At 32.9% G+C, this 23,428-nt stretch overlaps 1 pseudogene; it reads left to right on the top strand.

The window, feature by feature from the left end:
- The first annotated feature begins 7,929 nt into the window (after positions 1-7,929).
- On the top strand, positions 7,930-23,205 carry LOC131620009 (protein FAR-RED IMPAIRED RESPONSE 1-like; annotated as a pseudogene).
- Positions 23,206-23,428: the final 223 nt, after the last annotated feature.

The raw sequence follows: 23,428 nt of genomic DNA, 5'->3' as shown, positions 1-23,428 counted from the left end.
ATTGTTGGCCAATAGTAGCCTGCTCAGAGGGCCTTCCGAGCGAGTGATCTTCCTCCTAGATGTTAGGAATTGATTCCTTCGTGTATTTTTCGGAGTATGTGGGGGACTGTGCCCTCGTCTACACATTTGAGGAGAGGTATGAAAAATCGTCGTCGGTAGAGGCGATTTTCGACTAAGACGTATGAGCAAGCTCGTCGTCGGATAGTGGAAGCCTCTTTAGAATCGGTGGGCAAGAGGTCACTTGTTAAGTAATTGTATACGGGGGTCATCCAGCAGGACGCGTCCCCAATTGCGCTTACGAGAGAGAGGGAAGACGAGTTCTCGGTACTGGGTTTTGGTAATATCTCTTGGATTACGGATTTGTTACCTCCCTTCTTTCTTGTGCTCGCTAGTTTTGATAGGACGTCTGCTCGAGTGTTGTGTTCCCTTGGAATGTGTTTTACTTTGGCGCTCCTGAATCGGGCCAGTCTTTCTTTCACGAGGGCTAGGTGTTCGGCGAGGGCTTCGCTTTTAACTTGATATTCGCCCGAGATGTGGGACGCGACCAGTTGGGAATCAGTGAATACCTCAATGTCTTCGGCTTCTAATTCGTTTGCGAGGCACAACCCGGCTAGCAGGGCCTTGTATTCTGCTTGGTTGCTCGAACACCTTTTTGAGGTGAGCGGCGTGATCGGTTTCTCGTTGGGATTTAACGATCATATCGTCCATATATACTTCGAGCATATAGCCTATCTCTGCTTGAAAGACTTTGTTCATCATGCGCTGGTATGTCGCACCGGCGTTTTTCAGTCTGATAGGCATTACGTTGTAGTAATAGTTGCCTGATTCGGTCATGAAGGCTGTATATTTCTTATCAGTTTTAGCCATAGGTATTTGGTTATACCCGGAATATGCGTCCATGAATGAAATTAATTTAAAACCCACGGAATTATCGACTAATTTATCTATGTTAGGGAGAGGATAAGCATCTTTTAGGCAAGCCCTATTAAGATCAGTGTAGTCAGTGCACATGTGCCATTTTCCATTTGATTTTTTAACAAGTACAACATTGGAGAGCCAAGTAGTGTACTTGGCCTCAGAATAAACTTGGCCTCTAGGAGGTCTTTTACAGCTAGTTCGGCCGCAACCGTTTTTTCTGGTGACTGTTTTCTTCTTCTCTAGGCGACAGCCTTGCAGGTCGGATCAATGGTCAAGTGATGGCAAGCCCCTTATGGGTTAAGTCCGGGCATTTCTGCGGCGCTTCAGGCGAATAGGTCGGCATTCTCACGGAGGCAAGCTTTGAGTTGCCTTTTGGCCAGATCTGGCAGGTCTTATCCGATCTTGACTCCTTTGGTCGGATCCTCTTCAAGGGCAACGAGCTCAAAGTCTTCGTCCGAAATTGGGCGGAGTATTCCTCCTGATGCGTCCGCGTTGATGCTCTGCTCGGGTTCTCCCAAAAAACGATTATCGAGGTCGACAGTGTCGATGCGGGGCATAGACTTGTTGGTTTCTAAAGTAGCGCAGGTTGCTGTCTTCTCTTGGGCTGGTGTTTTTATCGCGCCCAGGCCCTTGGCGGAGGCTTCGAAACACCTCTTGGCTGCCTCGATGTCACCGTTGAGTGTTGCTACTTGTCCTTTGGCTGTATAATATTTGAGCTTGAGGTGTGTGGTTGAAGGAACCGAGATTAATTCGGCCAGAGTGGGGCGTCCGAGGATGCACTGGTATATTGATGGATAGTCGATGACCAAAAATTGAACTTTCACTACCCTGGTGGTTTCTGCCGATCCGATAGAAACTATGAGTTCCACGAATCCCCACGACTTGGTTATTGTGCCATTGAATCCTTGTAAGTCAGATCCTACGTATGGTGTAAGGTGACTGTCGTTCAGCTGCAACATTTTGAACAATTGGGAGTACATGATGTCCACTGAACTTCCCTGGTCGACCAATATGTGTCGCACGTCAAAATTAGCCATCCGAGCTCGGATGAGGAGAGGGATGGTTGCTGTGGACCTCCGTTTTTTAATCCGGGCCATACCTCTGTTCGGGAGAGATACGTGAACTGACTCTTTTTTATCGCTTAATGCTTTCGCATTTTGAAAATTCACAGAGTCGCCACCGACCTTTTATTTTATCCAATTAAGGAAAGGTTTATAAAAGAAACAGAAAAAAGACCTTTAAGAAATTCTGGGTAAGGGGGTAGGTTATACAAAGGGAAGGTGTTAGCACCCTTTGTATCCATGGTTATCCATGGGCTCTTAAGTTTGCTTAGCTCACTTGTTTTTCGATCACTTTTCAATTGCTTTAGAATGCTCATATGTGGTTTCAAATACTTTTGTAAATTGAATTTTGTAATGATCCGTGTGTGGATGTATACAAAATGCTTGTTTATCTTTCGAAAGATGTTTTGAAAAGAACGTTAACTTTGTAATAATCCGTGTTTGGATGTATACAAAGTATTGTCTTTTTTGGAAGTTTTGTTTTGAAAAACAACAGTGTATGAGAATTTTGTTTGTTTTGATTTGAGCAAGCAAACTAGGAGGTCTACCCTGAGTTGTAAGGTCTTTATCCTATTTCCTTTAAAAATCTATCCTTTCACCGGATATAAACGCAAGGTTCGATTTTGTACTCGTAACAGTGGAATTTTGACTTTGATTTTGAAAAGAATGAGAAAGGGATTACCTTAAAAGGTGCAAGTGTGATTGTGTTTGGATTCAGATATTTTATCTTTGAAGTTAGTGATCTAACGGTTCAATTTTATCTTTGACATACACGCAGTTTATATTTGCTGGAAATTAAAATGCGGAAATGTAAAGTGCGGAAAGTAAATCTACGCTATTACATCGATTGTGCAGGAAATGTAAACTAGCCTATTTACATGAATTTGACATCCTATACATTTATCTAGGAATTTAAATTGCAAGAAAAATAAAAGGCATGTTTTTGGATTTTTTATGATTGATTTTAATTATAATTAATGCATGATTAATTAAATTAAAATGAAGAAAAAAGATGAAAATAGATTTAAACCTAGAAATTAAGTTTAAAATATGTACAAAATATTTGTCAATTAATTTTAAAACAAAACTAATTTTTTTGGAATTTTTGAAATTGATTTGAAATTGATTAAGTTAATTAAAACATAATTATGCAAATAATTATACAAATAATTAAAACTTAAAGAGAAAATTATTCAAAATATGTACAAAAATAGTTTATAATATATAAACAATATTTAACATAAAGAACAATTTTTTTTATGATTTTTTGATTGGTTAAGATAATTAAAAAAGCAAATATATAAATATATACTAATTAATTATGCAAAATAATAAAATTTTGAAGAAAAATAAAATATTTTTATTTCAGAAAATAATATATTATTTTAGAAGTCTAAAAATATTTTTTGTATATTTTTTTGATTTTTTAAACTATTTTTAATTAATTTTGCAAAGAAATTAAAATAGAAATAAAAAATAAAAGGATACTGATCAGATGTGGAAATTGAATGGAGGAACATGATGCAGCTGCATGATCTGGCGCGTTGGATTGGATGAATAGTGGATCAGATGGTTCAGATTTTGAGGCGCATGACACTCAGTGTACCTGCAAAACACTTGATTAGTGGGAAATTTAAAAAAACTGCGCGCGCGTGCCAGCCAATAGGAGGAGGACACGCATCATCTTCAACCTCCAGACGCCACTTTCCACAGCGATTTTATGCAAAAGCGCTATAATTGATGAACCCTAATTCTGCAAAATAACGAATAGGGGTAAACAGGCATAGAAATTTGGCGCGATGGTACCATTCAACTCGTCTTGTTCCACTGAATGTAACCATGTCCTTAATTTGCTTTAATTTTGGCCCTAATGAAGAACCCTAATTTTGAGCTAAGAAAACCCTAAAATGGTATATGCTACAAACAGCCATTAAAATCCAATTGAAGCTCCAGAAACGACCAGAGCTTCAAACCAAACACAATTATGCATCTACATCTTGTTAAATATGTGTGTGTTATGAGATATAAGTTGGTTTTAGTTTGAACAAACCGTGGCCTGTATAGCTCGATTCAATGAGGTTTAAGACTTGGAAATGATTGGAATTGTTTCAGTGAAGCTCAGAGATGATGTTTGAATGTTTATTTTGTATTGAAATTGACTGAAACTTAAAATTCGAATTTCAAGTTTCTTTGAAAATTACAAGTTGTTACAAGAGTGCTATGTGCTTATGAATGCTACTGAATTCGTCCTCTCTATGTTACTGAAGCATGCTAGCCTATTTATAAGCATTGAAGTGCTTAGAATTGAAGCTAAGAAGCATCTAGTTGCCTTTGTGGAATTCTTGAATTTTTTATATTAAAAAGCTTTGAATTATTGACCAAGTCTTCTTGTCTTCAATGCATTTGCCTTGCTCTTCAATTCTCTGCAGAAAGATGAAGATTCCTTGGGTGAGTCATGCTTGGAAATTAAGCTACCCATTATCCATCCATTTTCCTTTTAATTTAATCTTAAAATAAGATAAAAATATGCCAAAAAATGGATAAAAATGATATGGGCCTTGTCTTGGTCGTGGGAGGCCCATTATATTATGGAAATGATGTTTGAACCATGAAAACTTGGCCCCATTTGGAAAAAATGCATTTTTGAGCAATGTTGGTTTCATGCATTTTCCCAAAATTTAGCCAACTTCAACAAGGTGTAAATCCCTCAATTTTTGTCATATGAAGGAGATCTTGCACTTTTTGGAAACCTCAAAGAGTCCTCTGACCAATGTCTTTGGTCTCATGTCAAAATGATTTTTGATGCTCCTTGTGTGTCCTTTTGAAAAAAGTGTCTTTTTGTTGACTTTGAAAATGACCTGTAATGTCTTTGATCATATTTTTCAAATGGTGAATGCAATGACCATGGGATCAATTGCATTTAAAGGATAATTGAATTTCCTTCAAAATGAGCTTTGGTTTGAATTTTTTGGATGAAGGATGAGAGAGTTATGACCAGTCAAAGTTGAGTTGACTTTTCAGGCAAAAACCCTAATTTTGAATCTTAGGGTTTTGTGGATTTTTTATCTTTCCTTGATGAATTATGATCATCCAATGATCAAATGATGAATCCTTTGACAAAATATGGACTTTGACAAAAAATTTCATTTTTGACTGTCTGTTGACTTTTTTGGTCAAACGGGTCGTCTGTTGACTGTTTGAGCTGCTGACGGTGCGTCTGAGTGATTTGAAGTTTGAAAATTTGTATGATGGTACTTTGAGATATATGGATGTGTATGAAATCCATTTGAGCTCTCAAAAACTTGTTTCTCCTGTAAAAACAAGAAAACCCTAGTCAGGGACTGTTTATGTAGGAGACAGTTAAACGTACCTGATTTTTGTGCAGTGTTGAGTCTCTGCTAATCGCGTGATATTCAGAAGACTTCTAGAACAAAAATCTTGGAATTTTGGATTGTGAAAGATTGATTTGATTGATGGTACAAAACACTGAGAATTGTACTGCCAACAGTTTGGCTGTCAACTGACTGTCCAGGTATTGATGTAGCAGTTAGAGTGAAAAATCAACAGTCAAAGTTAATTTTCTTTTTTGTTGTTTTTTTTGTTTTATATGAAAGATGAAAGTTAGGATTTGATTTTTTGAAAAAGAGATTTGAAAAGATTTTTGAAAATAATGGAATATAGTACAAAAATTAGTGGGAAACAAAAGATAATAATAATCTACTTGTTACCAGTACAGTCTGAGTTTCCTGATTCTGCGCCTGCAAAAAAGATTTAACTCTGTACCAATTGTGTCAGTACTATTTATCTGTAAATAAATAAATAGCATGTGTGAAGTAATAAACAGTATTTGGCGTTTGCGTAAGAATAAATTCAACTGCAAGCCAAATTACTGTATAAGAAAAATTCTAAAAACTAAGTATTTCATATGTCAGGATATCTGCTGAAATAAAAATTCATGATTATATGAGACTCTTAATTTTCAGATTGGAGTTTTTCTTGAAAAAAGATGTGGGCAAATTTTGGGGTATAACAATCGCTTTAGGTGCTCCTCCGGGCAACTCTTCTTTATAGAAAGAGATTGAGGAGGGACTGCCTTTGGCGTGGTCGAAGGTCGAGGTTACGTTTGCGCTGGCCGAGATTAGCTCGTTGAACTTGCATTTCACGGATCCGACGGTCAATTTGCTGAAAACCCCGCCCGATATAACCATTGTGGTCGGGAACCTTTCCCATGTTCTATGGGAGGAATAGGTGGTTACTGTGTTGGCCCAGTCAGGGAGGTAAAATCTTCCGGCCTGGTAATGCTCATGGCTACTTGCATGGCGGGCGTATCTTCCGCCGGTTTTTCCTCTGAGACTGGTTTAGCTTCTCTAGTAGCCTCCTGCTTCTTCGCATACTGTTTCAGATGTCCCTCCCTTATTAATATCTCTATGGCATTCTTAAGATGGATGCAATCCTCAGTGTTGTGCCTGTGGCCTTTGTGGAATCTGCAGAATTTTGATTTATCAACGTTTGGCCGGGTGGGCATGCTCTTAGGGAATTGAACCTTGCCCGTCTGAAACTCAGCGTTCGCGCATTCGTTCAAGATGCACTCCCTTGAGGCGTTCAGCGGGGTGTACTCTCGGAATTTCCCCGCAGGGGCTTTTAAGTCCTTAAGGTCTCGAGTTTTATCATCTTTCTTTTTATCGGTTCCCCGGCGAGACTCATCTTGGCGCGCGTTTTTACCGCTCTCTTCGTGCCTGGAATTGCGGACGGCGTGGGCAACTTCTCTCTCCTTATATTGAATGTAGGCTTGGGCTTTGAGGAAGAATCCGTCAAGAGTGGTTGGAGTTTCAATGCTGACGGCTTTAGCGAAGTCTGAACGTGGTCGGAGGCCGCGCTCGAGTAAGAATTTCTTCATATGGGCAGTGGTGGATACTTGTACGGCTTCTTTATTGAATCTTTCTATGTACGCCCGTAAAGACTCGTCCTTTCCTTGGATAATGCCTTCCAAGGAGGCTTCTGACTTTGGGTGTCTTCGGGAAGCCGTGAAATGTCTGGAAAAAAGTTTTTCGAGCACCTTCCATGATGTGATGGATTCGTCTTGCAAACTTTTATACCAAGTCATGGTTCCTTTTCGTAGGGTGGTCGGGAACAAACGACATTTAATGGCGTCGGGCACTCCTCTGTAGTCGAGAAGGGCGTCGATGTTCTCAATGTGTTCGTTTGGATCTGTAGTCCCGTCGTACGTCCCTAACGGAGGGGGTTTTTCGAGACCGGTCGGTAGGGTAGCCTCTAGAATTGCCAGGGAAAGAGGACTGCGGCGTTCTTCCTCGTCGTCGCTGGCGGAGGGAGAGATAGATCGACTTTGGCTGCGCCTGCGTCGCCTCCGGGTGTCGTCGTGTTTACCCGGGGGTGACCTAGATCTCCTTCTTGGTCGGGGGGACTGCGAGGGATGACGGGAATGTTGACTGCTCTGTCGTTTCTTGGAAGATGAGTCCTCATTCTTCTTGGGGGAAGGGGACCGTGGACGCTTCTTGGTGACCCCTTCGCGTCGATAACGGGTTTTGTGATCAGGGGGAGTCCTTGAACGGCGCTTCTGTACGAGGGCCCCGATTCGACTACTTTGTTGTTGCAAGAGTGCATTGGTCTGGGCAAGAGCGGCTAGGACAACGTTTAGGGTCTGGTCCGGGGGAGTCTCCCCCTTTGAGAGGAAAGGGTTGCCCAGAATTTCTTCGTGGTTGTCCCTCCCGCTTGTATCTTCGAAGCAATGAGAATGATCATCTTGGTTATCTTTAGGGGAGGGAGATGCTGTGACACCGTCTCGGGGAACGGTGTTTCTGGATGGAGGAACGGTGGAGATGTCGTTTTTCTTGAGAATTGCAGCGTCTAATGACGAGGGATCTTCGTTATTGCCGGCCATGAGTATGATTTGGTTAAAGCTTTGGTTCCTGGGTTCTTGCACGTTGCAAAAATGGATCAAGAAGGTGCAAGAAAGAGGAACGGGGGAGCAAGATTTCCCACAGACGGCGCCACTGATCTTATCGAGCAGATCAGGTGGCCAGCAACAATGAAGGCTTGAAGTTCGAGATGACGAATATGGAGAAAAATGTGTTGTACCTGCAAGGCACTCCGATGCCAAAGTAAGTATGTATTCCACAAGGTACAACAAAGTAATGGGGTTTAAGTGGTAAGAAAAAGATTACCTTGCCCTCTGTGTATAGAGGACTATTTATAGGATGTTTTAGAACGGATTGGACGCCTCCTTTTAGGGCGAATATTTAGGAGACGCGTAGAATAGTTGTTTACTGAGCACGAGGGGTCCTCGTGGTCGGTTACTTGTCATGTATGCCTAATCAAGTCGGCTAGAAACCATCACGTGCGTCCTGAAGCGTGTTGGGCCGAAGGCGGGAATGACCCAATTGATTGAATTGGGCCGGTCCAGAACAAATACTATAAAATATTTTTTTACCACATTATAGACTTTTTTAAAATGAGAAGAATTAAATAGATATTGATAAAAGTAAGACAAATCTTGACTTAGAAATCAACTTTTGAGTTTTTTTCTAAGGAAATTTTTATAATGTTCTAGACATGTATCTAAAATAATCATTCAAAAATATATATCGATTTAACACCAGAAACTAAAACTACGTGCATAATTATTTTATGGGGACCAAAATATGTCATTTTTAATAAGGGCCAAAAACAAAATTTGGTAATTTTATAAGGACCAAAAACTTAGTAAAATCCTTAAATTAATTGTCATAATAAATTGAATTACAACAAATCAAAAATGTTACAAAAACATCAAAGCACAAATAAAAAGTGTGAGAATTACATTATTATCGACGTCGCAACATTTATATCAACTTTTAAAATGCAAACCATCAGATATAGAAGATTAAACCATTGAAAAATATGACCCTCTAAGAACTGGATCATCCTTCAGAAATGAAGCCTCCTTAGAAAGACTATTTTTATGATTCAACCAACATTTATGGTGGAAGCCCTATAGAATATAATGGGTGGATTGGGGCCATTCAAGAAGAACTCAACCAATTTTAAAGAAATGAACTTTAGGACTTTATACCACAATCACAAGAAAACCATTTAATTGGAACTAAAAGAGTTTTTAGAAATATGTTGAACGGATAAAGTCACGTGGTAACAAACAAAGCTACACTAATAGTTCAGGGCTATAGTCAACATGAAATTATAGTTTACACTGAAATTTTTGCACTTGTTGTCAGGTTATTGTTATCATCTTTTTTAGTTAATCATGATAACATGTTATATCAAATAGATGTCAAAGTTCATTTTAAATGGATATATGAGTAAGGAAGTGTGTTTAAATTAACCTCCTCGATTTGCATATATCAAATACTCAAAAACACATATTTAAGTTGAAAAGATCAAATATATGATCTTAAACAAGTTCATAGAGCTTGGTATGATAGACTAAGTAAATTTCTTTTTAAAAATAATTTTTCAATAAGATGTGTTGAAACAATATTATTCAGTAAGATAACCAAAAATAAAATTTTAATTATACAAATATATGTCAATGATATCATTTTTTGTTCAACTAATGTCACTTATGTTGAGAATTTGTTGAGAATATGGATGTTGAATTGAAATGAACTTTGATAGGAGAACTGAAGCTCTTATGAATTTAAATCAACCAAACATAGATGGAATAAACATTTATCAACCAAATATATAAATGAGAATCTAAAGAAATTCCATATAATGGAATGTAAAACTATGGCGACTCCAATGCATCCTACTTGTACCTGAACAAATATGAAAACAACACTAAGATTGATAAAAAGGTATACACATGTATGATAAGATATCTTCTATATATTATAGGCTTTAGACATAATATTCTATTTCGTGTTTGATTAAGTGCTTGCTTCCATCGTGATCCTAGAAAATCTCATCTAACTGCAATTGATATTGTTGGACTTGAAATTTCACACATAAGAGGTGGGTGAATTGTGTGGTTTAAAAAAAATATATAGTTTTGAAAACTTTTCAAGATTAAAATCAGAGTTAGAAAAATATTTTTCTATATCTAAGTAGCGAAAAAATACTGAAATAAAATGCATAATTTAAAGAGTTTAAGGAAAGAAGAAAATTACCGAAAATTATAGAGGTTCATTCAAATCTAAAGGACTTACTTCTCTCCCAAGGATTGATCTTGAGAGTTTTCATTAGTTATTTGAGAGCTTTTAGTAGGTGAAGCTCACGAACCCCCTTATGCAAGGAAATGGTGGTTGTCCTACAACCATGATAATACAAGACAAAAGATATGATCGTTTGCATCTTCTACATTGAAATATTGAGACTGAAGTGGTCAAGCTTCCTTCCCAACGGTAGATTGAAGCGATAACTCTTCTCTCCATAAAATATCTGAGCTCAATTTTGTTTAACAGGATAACTAATAATCTCTTGAGATTTTAACAAGTTGATCTTCTAACCTATGGTTTTAAACGGGCTAACCATGAACCTAATGGTAAATTCATCAATATTGAAAAACTTCATCCTTAAAATGAACAATGCTTTATATAACCTTAAGGGAAGTTCAACAATATAAACGATCTTTAACCCTAACTAAATATTAGGAACTGATCACGCACCTCACTCACAAAAGATCTTCCCTCACAAAAGCATTTTACTATAAGAACTAGTTAGCGAAAGTGAAAATAAAAATTTAGAGAGAGAGAGAGAGAGAGAGAGAGAGAGAGAGAGAGAGAGAAGAGAGAGAGAGAGAGAGAGAGAGAGAGAGAGAGAGAGAGAGAGAGAGAGAGAGAGAGAGAGAGAGAGAGAGAGAGAGAGAGAGAGAGATTGTGTATGTTAATACACAAATCTAGTTCTAGATGAAATGAAATGAGAAATGAGAAATGAGACATCATTTATAGGCTTTAAATTCTCCAAAAGAGAAAACCTCATTAAATAAAAAATGACGGTTACTAATCGATTAAGCCAATTGATTAGATCATTTAAATTTAACGATTATGAGTTTCAAAATAGGTAAGAAGTGATATGTATCAATTGATAATCAATTGAATACATTCAAATTTCCTTTTTCCTCAAAAACGGGCCAATCTAGTCGATTAGATCTGGTCAAAAAAATATTTTCTGACTTTTTGAATGCTCTTATCTATTTATATGCCACTTCTATATATACTTCTCAAGGCATTATTATTTTAAAAACACTTTATAAAAAGGTTTTAAGTGTGTGTATGTGTGTTTATAGCCAACTACTTCTATAAAGAAACACTTTTGCGCTTACAAAAGTTTCACTCACTTACTAATTTGGAAAATTGATTCCATTAAGCCTTGTCTGATTTAGTTTTTTGTGTTGACACTTGCTTTGAGATTTCTTTTTAGACTTTAGATGTAATCTGTTTGTTTATCTTTTTATGGAACTTTGTTGATGTCTGAAGCTTTATCTAAAATTTTGACAATCCTTTATCAAACTCATGACTTGCATCTTTAACCGCTTAACTTCATTTGTTGACTTTCACAATTGTTGCATCTTTATCATGTTGAATACCATATATTTTAATCTTCCACCGTTGTTATCATATTTATCCTTTTTTTTCTGATGTTATATCTTTGTCATGCTAAATATGTTTTTCTGCATGTTCTTCATAGTTCTCATCATCAAAACAAAGACCTATTACCTGCAAAATATGATAAGATTATGTCTATTTAAGATTATGTCTTAAATAAGCTGAACATTAAGGTTATGTATAATCTAGAAACACTCCTAAATTTAGGAGCATTGAGTTATAAACTTAGTATCATCCTTGAAATGGCCATTTTTCTTGAAATGCTAAAATTATTTCAAAACAGAATTTTTATGTAGACGTATACATAAATTAATAGATGGATAAACGAATGATTAATTGCTTCTACCCCTTTTCGGAATTTTTTTTAATAAGTCTTAATTTAAAATAAATAAATTTAAATGACCTACTTTTAGCCATCTCTTATATTCATTGGATAAGAATTGTTTTTGTCAGTAGACCTGTCGCTCAACACATGATTCATCCTTTTAAGAATTGTTTTTGTTTCAAGTATTATTTAATGTTTAAAATTAATTATTTTTATTGAAATAATAATAAAATAAATATTTTAATATTAAAAAAAATTATGTTATTGAATATTTTTGTAAAATGTATTTTAAAAAATAAAATGATTTAGGTCACTTATTTACATTTTATTTAATTGAGAAAATAAAGATTAAAAATATTTAATTAAAATTTTAATACCTCTATTTTACTATATTCACAAAAATAATTCTTTTATTTCAAATTTAAATAGTTTTGATTTTTTCTCATATTTTTGTAAAGAAAATTTTTTATGTGTTCGTAATACCTTTTGATCCATTTTTCACATTTTGTATTTAAAACTATTGACTTGTTACCTTTTACTTTTAATGTCATACAAAAAAAATTATAAGATGATTTATCAGGTCTTACAAATGACATGTTTTTTAAAAACTGACAAACAATCAATTTTAAAAATAAAAAATGTAAAATAGAAAAAATGATGACTAATTTTTTAAATAGAGTAAAATAGAAAAACTAAAAATGTAGTAATTAAGCCAAAAAAAATTAACTAAAATATAAAATGATTATTTAAAAATCTAGTTCTAAAAAAATATAGAGAAAAACATGTATTTATAAAATGATCTAAATGTGATAAGAACAACTAAAATGAATATATAAAAAGTAACAAAATAAAAATAGATTTAGCAACAACAAAAGAATATATTCTTTTTAGTAATTTATAGCTATTATTTTAATCTATTTAAATATTATATATGAATAAAAAACGAATGTTATTTATTTTATATAATTTAATATTCATAGTTTCTGGATAGGTAAAATAAATTTTCTTCTTCTTTATTGGACAATAATTTAAAATTTAATCAAATTATATTATACCTACAGAGTCAAATGCAATCAAAATATACTATAACTATTTATGAGAAAAGGAAAAACAATAATAATTCATATTATATATATATATATATATATATATATATATATATATATATATAAAATTCGTATTAAACTTTGATTATTATGAAAAATATAATGCTAAGGAATGTCACATGATATAATTTACAATGAATAATTCAATTGAATTAAATATTTTTTGGTCCCTATAAATATCTCAAATTTTATTTTTAATTTTATTGAAAAAAATATATTTTAGTCCTTACAAAATTTTTATGCATGCAGTTTTAGACCCTGTTATTTTTTAAAATTTTAAAAATTATTTAATTATTCTTAAATTTTTAAATTTTAGAATAATTTATTTCATACTTGTTTAAAATACTATAAAACATTTTTTTACCAAATTATAGATTTTTTTAAAATGAGAAGAATTAAATATGAATTTCTTAAATTTCAATAGATATTGATAAAAGTAAGACAAATCTTGACTTAGAAATCAACTTTTGAGTTTTTTTTTTTAAGGAAATTTTTATAATGTTCTATCTGTAAAATAATCATACATTGATTTAACAGCAGAGACTAAAAGTCTAAAACTACGTGCATAATTATTTTATGACGACCAAAATATGTCATTTTTAATAGGGGACAAAAACAAAATTTGATAATTTTGTAGGGAACAAAAACTTATTAAATCCTTAATTTATTGTCACAATAAATTAAATTACAACAAATCAAAAATGTTACAAAAACATCAAAGCACAAATAAAAAAGTGTGAGAATAACATTATTATCGAAGTCGCAATTTCAATTGTCTCATATGATGAGGAAGCAACACTTATATCAATTTTAAAAATGCAAACCATCAGATATAGAAGATCAAACCATTGAAAAATATGACCCTCTAAGAACCGAATCATCCTTCATAAATGAAGCCTCCCTAGAAGGACTCATTTTTATGATTCAACCAACATTTATGGTGGAAGCCCTAGAATATAATTGATGGATTGTGGCCATGCAAGAAGAACAACCAATTTTAAAGTAATGAACTTTGGGACTTTATAGCACAACCACAAGAAAAGCACGCTATTGGAACTAAAAGAGTTTTTATAAATAAGTTGGACGGATAAAGTCACGTGGTAACAAACAAAGCTAGACTAATAGTTCAGGACTATAGTCAGCATGAAATTATAGCTTACACTGAAATTTTTGCACTTGTTGTCAGCTTAGAAACTATTACATTGTTATCATCTTTTTTAAGTTAATCATGTTAACATGTTATATCAAATAGATGTTCAAAGTTCATTTTAAATGGATATATTAGTAAGGAAGTGTGTTTAAATTAACCTCCTCGATTTGCATATATCAAATACTCAAAAACAAATATTTAAGTTGAAAAGATCAAATATATGATCTTAAACAAGCTCATAGAGCTTGTTATGATAGACTAAGTAAATTTCTCTTTAAAAATAATTTTTCAATAGGGTGTGTTGAAAAAATATTACTCAGTAAGATAACTAAAAATAAAATTTTAATTATACAAATATATGTCAATGATATATTTTTTGTTCAACTAATGTCACTTATGTTGAGAATTTGTTGAGAATATGCATGTTGAATTGAAATGAGCTTTGATAGGAGAACTAAAGTTCTTATGAATTTGAATCACCCAAGCATATATGGAATAAACATTCATCAACCAAATATATAAATGAGCATCTAAAGAAATTCCATATAATGGAATGTAAAACTATGGCGACTCTAATGCATCCTACTAATACCCTGAACAAATATGAAAACAACACTAAGATTGATAAAAAGGTATACAGATGTATGATAGGATATCTTGTATATATTATAGGCTTTAGACATGATATTCTATTTTGTGTTTGATTATGTGCTTGCTTCCATCCTGATCCTAGAAAATCTCATCTAACTGCAATTGATATTGTTGGACTTGAAATTTCACACATAAGAGGTGGGTGAATTGTGTGGTTTGGAAAAATATAGTTTTGAAAACTTTTCGAGATTAAAATCAGAGTTTGAAAAATATTTTTTTATATCTAAGCAGCGGAAAAAACTGAAATAAAATGCAGAATTTAAAGAGTTTAAGGAAAGAAGAAAATTACCGAAAATTATAGAGGTTCATTCAAATCTAAAGGACTTACTTCTCTCCCCAAGGATTGATCTTGAGAGTTTTCATTAATTATTTGAGACCTTTTAGTAGGTGAAGCTCACGAACCCCCTTATGCAAGGAAATGATGGTTGTCCTACAACCATGATAATACAAGACAGAAGATATGATCGTTTGCATCTTTTACATTGAAATATTGAGACTGAAGTGACCAAGCTTCCTTCCAAACGGTAGATTGAAGCGATAAATCTTCTCTCCACAAAATATCTGAGCTCAATTTTGTTTAATAGGATAACCAATAATCTCTTGATATTTTAACAAGCTGGTCTTCTAAACTATGGTTTTAAACGGGCTAACCATGAACCTAATGGTAAAGTCATCTATATTGGAAAAATTCATCCTTAAAATGAACAAGGTTTTACAACAACCTTAAGGAAAGTTCAACAATATTAACGATCTGTAACCTAACTAAATATTAGGAACTGATCACACAATCCCCAACCAAAGCTTTTTAACAGGTTTAGCTTCCAACCATATATTTTTATTCCTAAATGGGTTGTGTTCATCCAAGATGCATAAACAACATTCTTGAAGAACTTATACAATGTTACCCATTCAAAGTTACAAATAAACCTCACTCACAAAAGATCTTCCCTCACAAAAGCATTTTGCTATAAGAATTAGTGAGAGAAAGTGAAAATAAAACCTCAGAGAGAAAGAGAGAGAGAGTGTGTGTGTGTACGTGTGTGGGTGTGTGTGTGTGTACGTGTGTGGGTGTGTGTCAATACACGTATCTAATTCTGGATGAAATGAAATGAGAAATGATACCTCTATTTATAGGCTTGAAATCCTCCAAAAGAGGAAACCTCGTTAAATAAAAAATGTCAGTTCCTAATCGATTAAGCCAAATTATTGGATCATTTAAATGTAATGGGTATGAGTTCTAAAATAGGTAAGAAGTGATATGAATCAATTGCTAATCGATTGAGTACATTCAAATTTCCTTTTTTCTCAAAAACGCGTCAATCTAATCAATTGACACAATCGATTAGATCCAGTCAAAAAATATTTTTTAGATTTTTGAATGCTCTCATCTCTTTATATGCAACTTCTATATATACTTATAAAGGCTTTATTATTTTCAAAACATTTTATAAAATTTTTTTGTGTGTGTTTATAGCCACCTACTTCTATAAAGAAAAACTTGTGCGCTTACAAAAGTTTCACTCACTAATTTGGGAAATTGACTCCATTAAGTCTTGTATGATTGATTCTTTTATGTTGACACTTGCTTTGAGATTTTTTTTAGGCTTTAGATTTAATTTGTTTGTTTGTATTTGTCTGGAACTTTGTTGATGTCTGAAGCTTTATCTGAAACTTTGTCAAGCCTTTATCAAACTCATGACTTGCATCTTTAACCGTTTAATTGCATTAATTGACTTTCACAATTGTTATATCCTTATCATGTTAAATATCATATGTTATGATCTTTTACCGTTGTTATCATATTTATCTTTCCTTTTTTATGTTGTATCTTTGTCATGCTAAATATTTGTTTTTTTCTTCATGTTCTTCATAGTTGTCATAATCAAAACAAAGATCTATTACTAGCAAAATAAGGTTCCACATTCTCCCTCTTTTTGATGATGACAACACATCTCTTAGGGGAGATGGTAAAAGAAACAAAGAAATATATTTTGGAATGATAATACTCCCTCTGAGTTAGATATAGTGTATACCCTTTTCCTAAAAATTTACTTATCCCCCTTTGTCGGAATCAAAAAGGCAGGTAAAAGATGCAAATATGCATTTCTGTTCTATCAATCCATAGCGCAAAATATCATGCCAAATCAATGTAGTAATATATGTTATACAACATTTTATCAAACATCACAATAAGGATAAATCATATGACATGCTTACAAACAATAATATCATAAGTGTTGAAATATGTAAGAGCAAGTAGTGATGAGATACATTTATGTATGGCAAAGATCATTTCACATAACAAAGCATGTATAGAAAAAATAAAAGATGTTTAATATAGAACTTCCTAAAGGGTGTTTAAACATGGCATAATAATTTTCAAATGCAATAATCGAAGAGAAATAGCAATACAAGACGCAGCGGAAATCAATTTTTTTTCCCTTTACTGGTCCTTACAAATGAGCATGATCAATGATAGAAACAGTTACCTCTTGTGGAGATTAAAACCTTTAACGATGAATTGAAGTAGTGATCACGAGTGTTGAATGAAGAACAACGCCTCTACTGAGTCCACACGAACATATGCCTTCAGTCTCAGTGCTAACTGATACAAATGAAGGCTTTGAGTCAGAGAGAAGGAAAATACGACTAAAATTTCACATACCAAATTTTCATCAAGTAAGAATGCTTCTGCACAAGGATTCTATTTATAGAACCACTTGTGTGGACTTCAAGCTAAAAAGTCGACTTAAGTACAAGGGCACCATACCTTATGATGTACTGTATATCACTTAAGCGCATGGTATCTTACCATATTTCATATTCTACTTAAGTGCATCATACCTTACAGTGTTCTACAATTCACTTAAGTGCACCGTACCTTATGGTGTTCCTTATTTACTTTATCTTTCATCAATCTGTCGTTGTGTGTGACCATATAAGTTCTCGCGACGTTGGCAATTATATTAAAGGGTTAATAGTCATTCACCCCCTGCCATATAGGCGAGTTTTGATTTTCCCCCCTTTAAAAAAAAAATTGGATTACCCCCCTATAATTTTAAAATTTTTAAAACTCTAAGTCTTTTTCCCGTAAGAGGTAAAATTACCCCCCTGTAGAATATATATTTTTGATTTACCCCCCTGGTTTTTACACGCTTAGGGGGTGCCCGAAAATTACAGGGGGGTAATCCAAAAATTTTTTTTAAAAGGGGGGAAAATCAAAACTCGCCTATATGACAGGGGGTGAATGACTATTAACCCTATATTAAATCAAGCATTTAACATAATTAACAGTGAGTGATATCTAGGAACATATCACTGTTATCCAAGTCACGAAAATGTCATGTAATCTGACAAAATCTTTTTCGTGACAATACTTGTGTATGCAATTACCCTTTTATCCTTTTTTCTATATTGAACACAAGACATAGACCATGTCATTCTTGTTTAATTCAATATTGGACCCGTAGACATTTATCTTGTTTCACAGGATGAAAAATTCCATCTAGGTCACTCATGTCCCTCAGCATGCTTTGTGGAGTAACCATTAACTGTCTTTATGATCATCCAGTTACGGACAATGTTTGATTAGCAATAAAATACTCGACTCTACATTTAGGGTCCATAGCAGTTTTTGATCGAAGGATAGTATACACCACTATCTCCATGAAAATAACTTATGACACTTTGCATAACATTCTATGTAGTGCTCTCATAGCGAGTTAATCCAGTATAAATATTACTCATAATATTCATACATATGTTAAGACTTGATAACTCCTTATCCATGATCCATGAGATGTGATCATCAGTCTATCTACATAATAGTACCAATACTTTAATGTCATCCCACTTCATAATAAAGTTCGACTATGAATAGTCAAATACTTTAAGAATAGTGTTCTTATGTTTAATGGATCTCATTATTAAGTTACACTTAACATTTCACTAAACGAAGTAGCTATTCAAGAGACTTTATTATTTTAGAAAAATAAACATAATAAAGAAATGTCCTTTATTATTAATAAATAATTCAATATAAGTACCAAAAATATTGATCTCTAGGGCTTACACAAACAATTATGAGCATACATAAAATGTAATCATTTTTCAAAACTACTGTAGTAATAGCATGTCATAATGCATAGAAAATATTTAGCAAACATATCATAAAAAATATCATGGTATATTATCACGAAGCATGTATATGTCACAAAGAGTGTCTCAACATGATTCCTATATGTGAAGCAAGTTTTCCTAAAGTATTATTTTTAGACATGACATGCATGTAGGCAAGAAAACATATGAAGCTTTTTAGCACAAACATCATGGTATAAAATAGAATATGTCATACTTGAGAGAGACGTCATATTTTATTTAAAGTGTTCACAAACAAAGTTCCTTAAGATATATATTTAGACATGTCATGATATGGGACAATTCTACTGGTATCATGGCATAGTAAAGAGTAATATTACATAGAAAATATAACACTCTTATCCTAAAAAGAGTTTCCTAATCTTTGCATGTCATTATTGCATAAGATAATTTTTATGGCAAGATAAAGTATGTATATGGAGTAGGAAATATTATTCTAGATGATGCACATAAAGTACTTTGAAATATGTATATCTTAAGGTATGCCTAACAAAAATATTCAAATCATGGCCTAGAAAGTGTGACACTTTTTGGGAGATAATATTTTTGCTTTTGAATGTGAGAAAAAAATTTCAAAATATCTAATGAGATTCAAGGCAAAACAAAGTTGTAGGCATACTCTTTAGACAATCAAGATTATTTATTTAAACAAAAAAGACATTTATGAAGAAAAAACATAATCATACTACTTGAAATGTAGAAGGGGAAAACATGCTTTTATTATGGAAATATAATTACAGTAGTGCTATTCATCACGAATAAAAAGTTCGTGAGTTTCACGAGCGTACTTCTTAAATGTTATTTATTTAATAAATTAATAAAATAACATTTTTGTTCTCTTTTTATCTTGTATTAAAAAAATATTGCTATGTACCGTCATAATTACAGTCTGTAACCGTTTGCCGCTATATTTATCCCCACTAAACCTAAAAATGTGTTTTCCCACGTTAAAACTCATACTCACCTTAAAAATCTGTGCCGCCACTAAACTAACTAAATACTCCTATTTCATTCTCAAAACTTTGGTATTTGCTTTTACAGGAAAAATTCAACTTGTTATTCAATTTCACAACATATATAACAAGTTTTCATTGTGCCACTCATTGAATTTTTTACTAATATTTGGTTGGATCTACATCAACATTCTAATCATCTCAAGTAAGTATTAAGTATTTATTTTATCTCTTCCATAAAATTTTAGTTAGTTATTTTTTTATTTGATTAATTTATATATTATGAAATTATTGTTATAGTGGAAGAAATACACGTGTCTTCTGACAAGGAAGAAGATAATGAAAGAAGTGATCAATGTGACTATGGTTTAGAAGAAAATATTTCTAATGATAATGTAAAACTTCATGTTGGAATGAGATTTAACTCTAAAGATGAAGTTATTGAGTACTACAAGAATTATGCTCGATGTATGGGTTTTGGAATTACTAAAATTAGTACAAAAAATGCAGATGATGGAAAAATATATTTTACGCTAGCATGTAGTAGGGGAAAAAATATGTGAGCAATTCAAAGAATCTTTTGAAACCAAATCCCATCACAAAAACTCAATGTAAGGCTAGATTGAATGCATGTATTTGTTTAGATGGCGCAGTTACAATTTCAAGAGTTGTTCTTGACCATAACCATGAACTTAGCCCAACCAAGACACGGTATTTTAGATGCAATAAAAATTTGGAACCACATATAAAAAAGAGGTTGGAACTCAATGATAGAGCTGGAATTAATGTAAGCAGAAATTTTCAATCTATGGTTGTTGAAGCAAATGGGTATGAGAATCTTACATTTGGCGAAAAAGATTGTAGAAATTATATTGACAAAGTAAGGAGGTTGCGACTTGGCGTAGGAGATGCTGAAGCAATTCAAAACTATTTTGTTAAAAAGCAAAAGCAAAATAGTGAATTTTATTATGATGGATGTGGATGATCAAAGTCGTTTACAAAATGTATTTTGGGCAGATGCAAGATGTAGGGCAGCTTATGAATATTTTGGTGAAGTCATTACTTTTGACACAACATACTTAACAAATAAATATGACATGCCTTTTGCTCCATTTGTTGGAGTGAATCATCATGGTCAATCTATATTGTTGGGTTGTGCTTTATTGTCAAATGAGGACACTAAAACTTTTACTTGGTTGTTCACAACATGGTTGGAATGTATGCATGGCCGTGCTCCAAATGCCATAATTACTGATCAAGACAAAGCAATGAAAAAAGCTATTGAGGATGTTTTTCCAAAAGCTCGTCATCGATGGTGCTTATGGCATATAATGAAAAAAATTCCGGAAAAATTGGGAAGACGTTTTGAGTACGAATCTATCAAAACAATTTTGCATGGAGTTGTATATGATTCTTTAAGTAAAAATAATTTTATGGAGGTGTGGGAAAAAATGATTGATGACTATGCACTTCAAGATAATGATTGGTTGAAAGGAATTTTCGATGAGCGACATCGTTGGGTTCCTATATATGTGAAAGACACTTTTTGGGCTGAAATGTCAACAATACAACGGAGTGAAAGTATGAACTCTTTTTTTGATGGATATGTAAACTCAAAAACGACGCTGAAACAATTTGTTGAACAATATGACAATGCATTGAGAGATAAAATTGAAAAGGAAAACAAGGCAAACTTTAGTTCATTTAATACAACAATAGCTGGTATAAGTCATTTTGGCTTTGAAACTCAATTTCAGAAAGCATTCACCAACGGAAAATTTAAGGAGTTTCAAGTGGAGGTTGCTTCGATGATGTATTGTAACACTCTCTTTGAGAGATTGAATGACTTCAGTTCAATATTTTCAATTACTGAAAGTAAGAAAGTATTTGGAAAACTTAATGACACAATTCAAGGTGTCCTTCAATGAAAAAGATGAAAAAGACTTAGAATTACGATGTACATGTTGCTTATTTGAGTTTAAAGGAATTTTATGTAGACACATTCTTTGTGTACTTAAGCTCATAGGTAAAACTGAGTCAGTGCAACCTTGTTATATTTTCGACCAGTGGAGGAAGGATATAAAGCGAAGATATACACTTATTAAATGTGGATTTGATCACTTGGAAGGAAATGTTAATTGCAAAGAGTTGATAAAGCTTGTGGTGCCTTTTATGAAGTGGCTTCTAATATTATAAGTACCGAAAATGATTTATTGAAAGTGATGAATTGGATCAAGGATTTAAAATTTGAGTTTACCTCTAAAGAAACATCTTCTAGCATGTTGGAAGAAGATAGTTTTGATCAAGGTCAAGTGAATAAAGTTCTTGACCCTATAGTAACTCGAAGTAAAGGGCGTCCTCCTTTTAAAAGAAAGTCTTATAAAGTGGATAAAATTGTGAAGAAGAAAATTGCAGCAAAAAGAAAGCAAAAAGATAATAATTATCAAAGTCAAAACAAGGTAATCTTAATTATTTTCAAATTCACATTTTCAAGTACAATATGTATGTACGAGTCTAAATTTTAATATGTGATTGCAGGACATGTATGAAAGAAGAGTACAAGAAAATGAAAATCAATTAGTTTTGGGATCACAGAGTTTTAAGAGAGTTGACACTCAAGAGAGTGTTCATGTTAGTGAAGTTCTTTGTTTTTTCTTAATTATAATCAGTTGTTTATTTTTGTTCAATGATCAATATAACATTAAATTCTAATGCCACGTGTCTTGTAAACATATGATTTTAGTGGGATGAAAGTTGCTTTTGGAGGAATGAACCAGTTAGCTTCATTCATTCAAAATCAAAAAAATCAAGCTAATCTAAATCAGGTATAAATAGAATATCTAGTTAGTGTTCTATATTTTTATTTTTTTAAAAGTTATATTATAGAAATAAAAGTGTATGTTTATCTTTTAGATTTTTATTTCAACCTTCATATGATTGGAATAATAAGTTTATGTTTTATTTTTATAGCTTCCATATGATTCTCAAGCCATAAATCAAAAGGCCACCTATTTGAATTTGGTAATAAAAATATTAATTAATGTGGTAATAAAAAAGAGAGAAAATTTTCTCACCAGAAAATTTATAGAGAAAGAGAAATTGATATCCAAAGCTTATCCATGTCATTCGCGTTCAATTTCACGAATTTGTTTCGTTCCATTTAGCATTTCTCATATAATTAATATGCAAAAAGAAAACTACAAAAGGTTTAGTTTTTAACAAAATCCTAAAAGAGATATTTCTTTATCAAACTCTTCAAAGTTTGATGCATTGATTTGCAAACTCATTGACATCTCTGATTGTAGCTTGAAGAGAGAAAGTGAAAATAAAAAATGTGTGTCAATACACAAATCAAATTTTTGATGAAATAAATTAAAGAGCTCTATTTATAGACATCTCATTAAAATTAGGCTTATTAAGTTGTTAGCATATATAAAAATTCTAGAGTTAGATAATTTACTATAAATTAGAATTAAACTACAATATCATATAAAACCATATTCTCTAAAATATCATACTAAGAATTAAATATCAAAATAAATTTTA

The sequence above is a fragment of the Vicia villosa genome, linkage group LG7 (genome assembly GCF_029867415.1).
Source record: "Vicia villosa cultivar HV-30 ecotype Madison, WI linkage group LG7, Vvil1.0, whole genome shotgun sequence".
Classification (NCBI taxonomy): domain Eukaryota; kingdom Viridiplantae; phylum Streptophyta; class Magnoliopsida; order Fabales; family Fabaceae; genus Vicia; species Vicia villosa.
The sequence above is the reverse complement of the archived record's forward strand: the minus strand, read 5'-3'. Positions and strand labels throughout refer to the sequence as shown.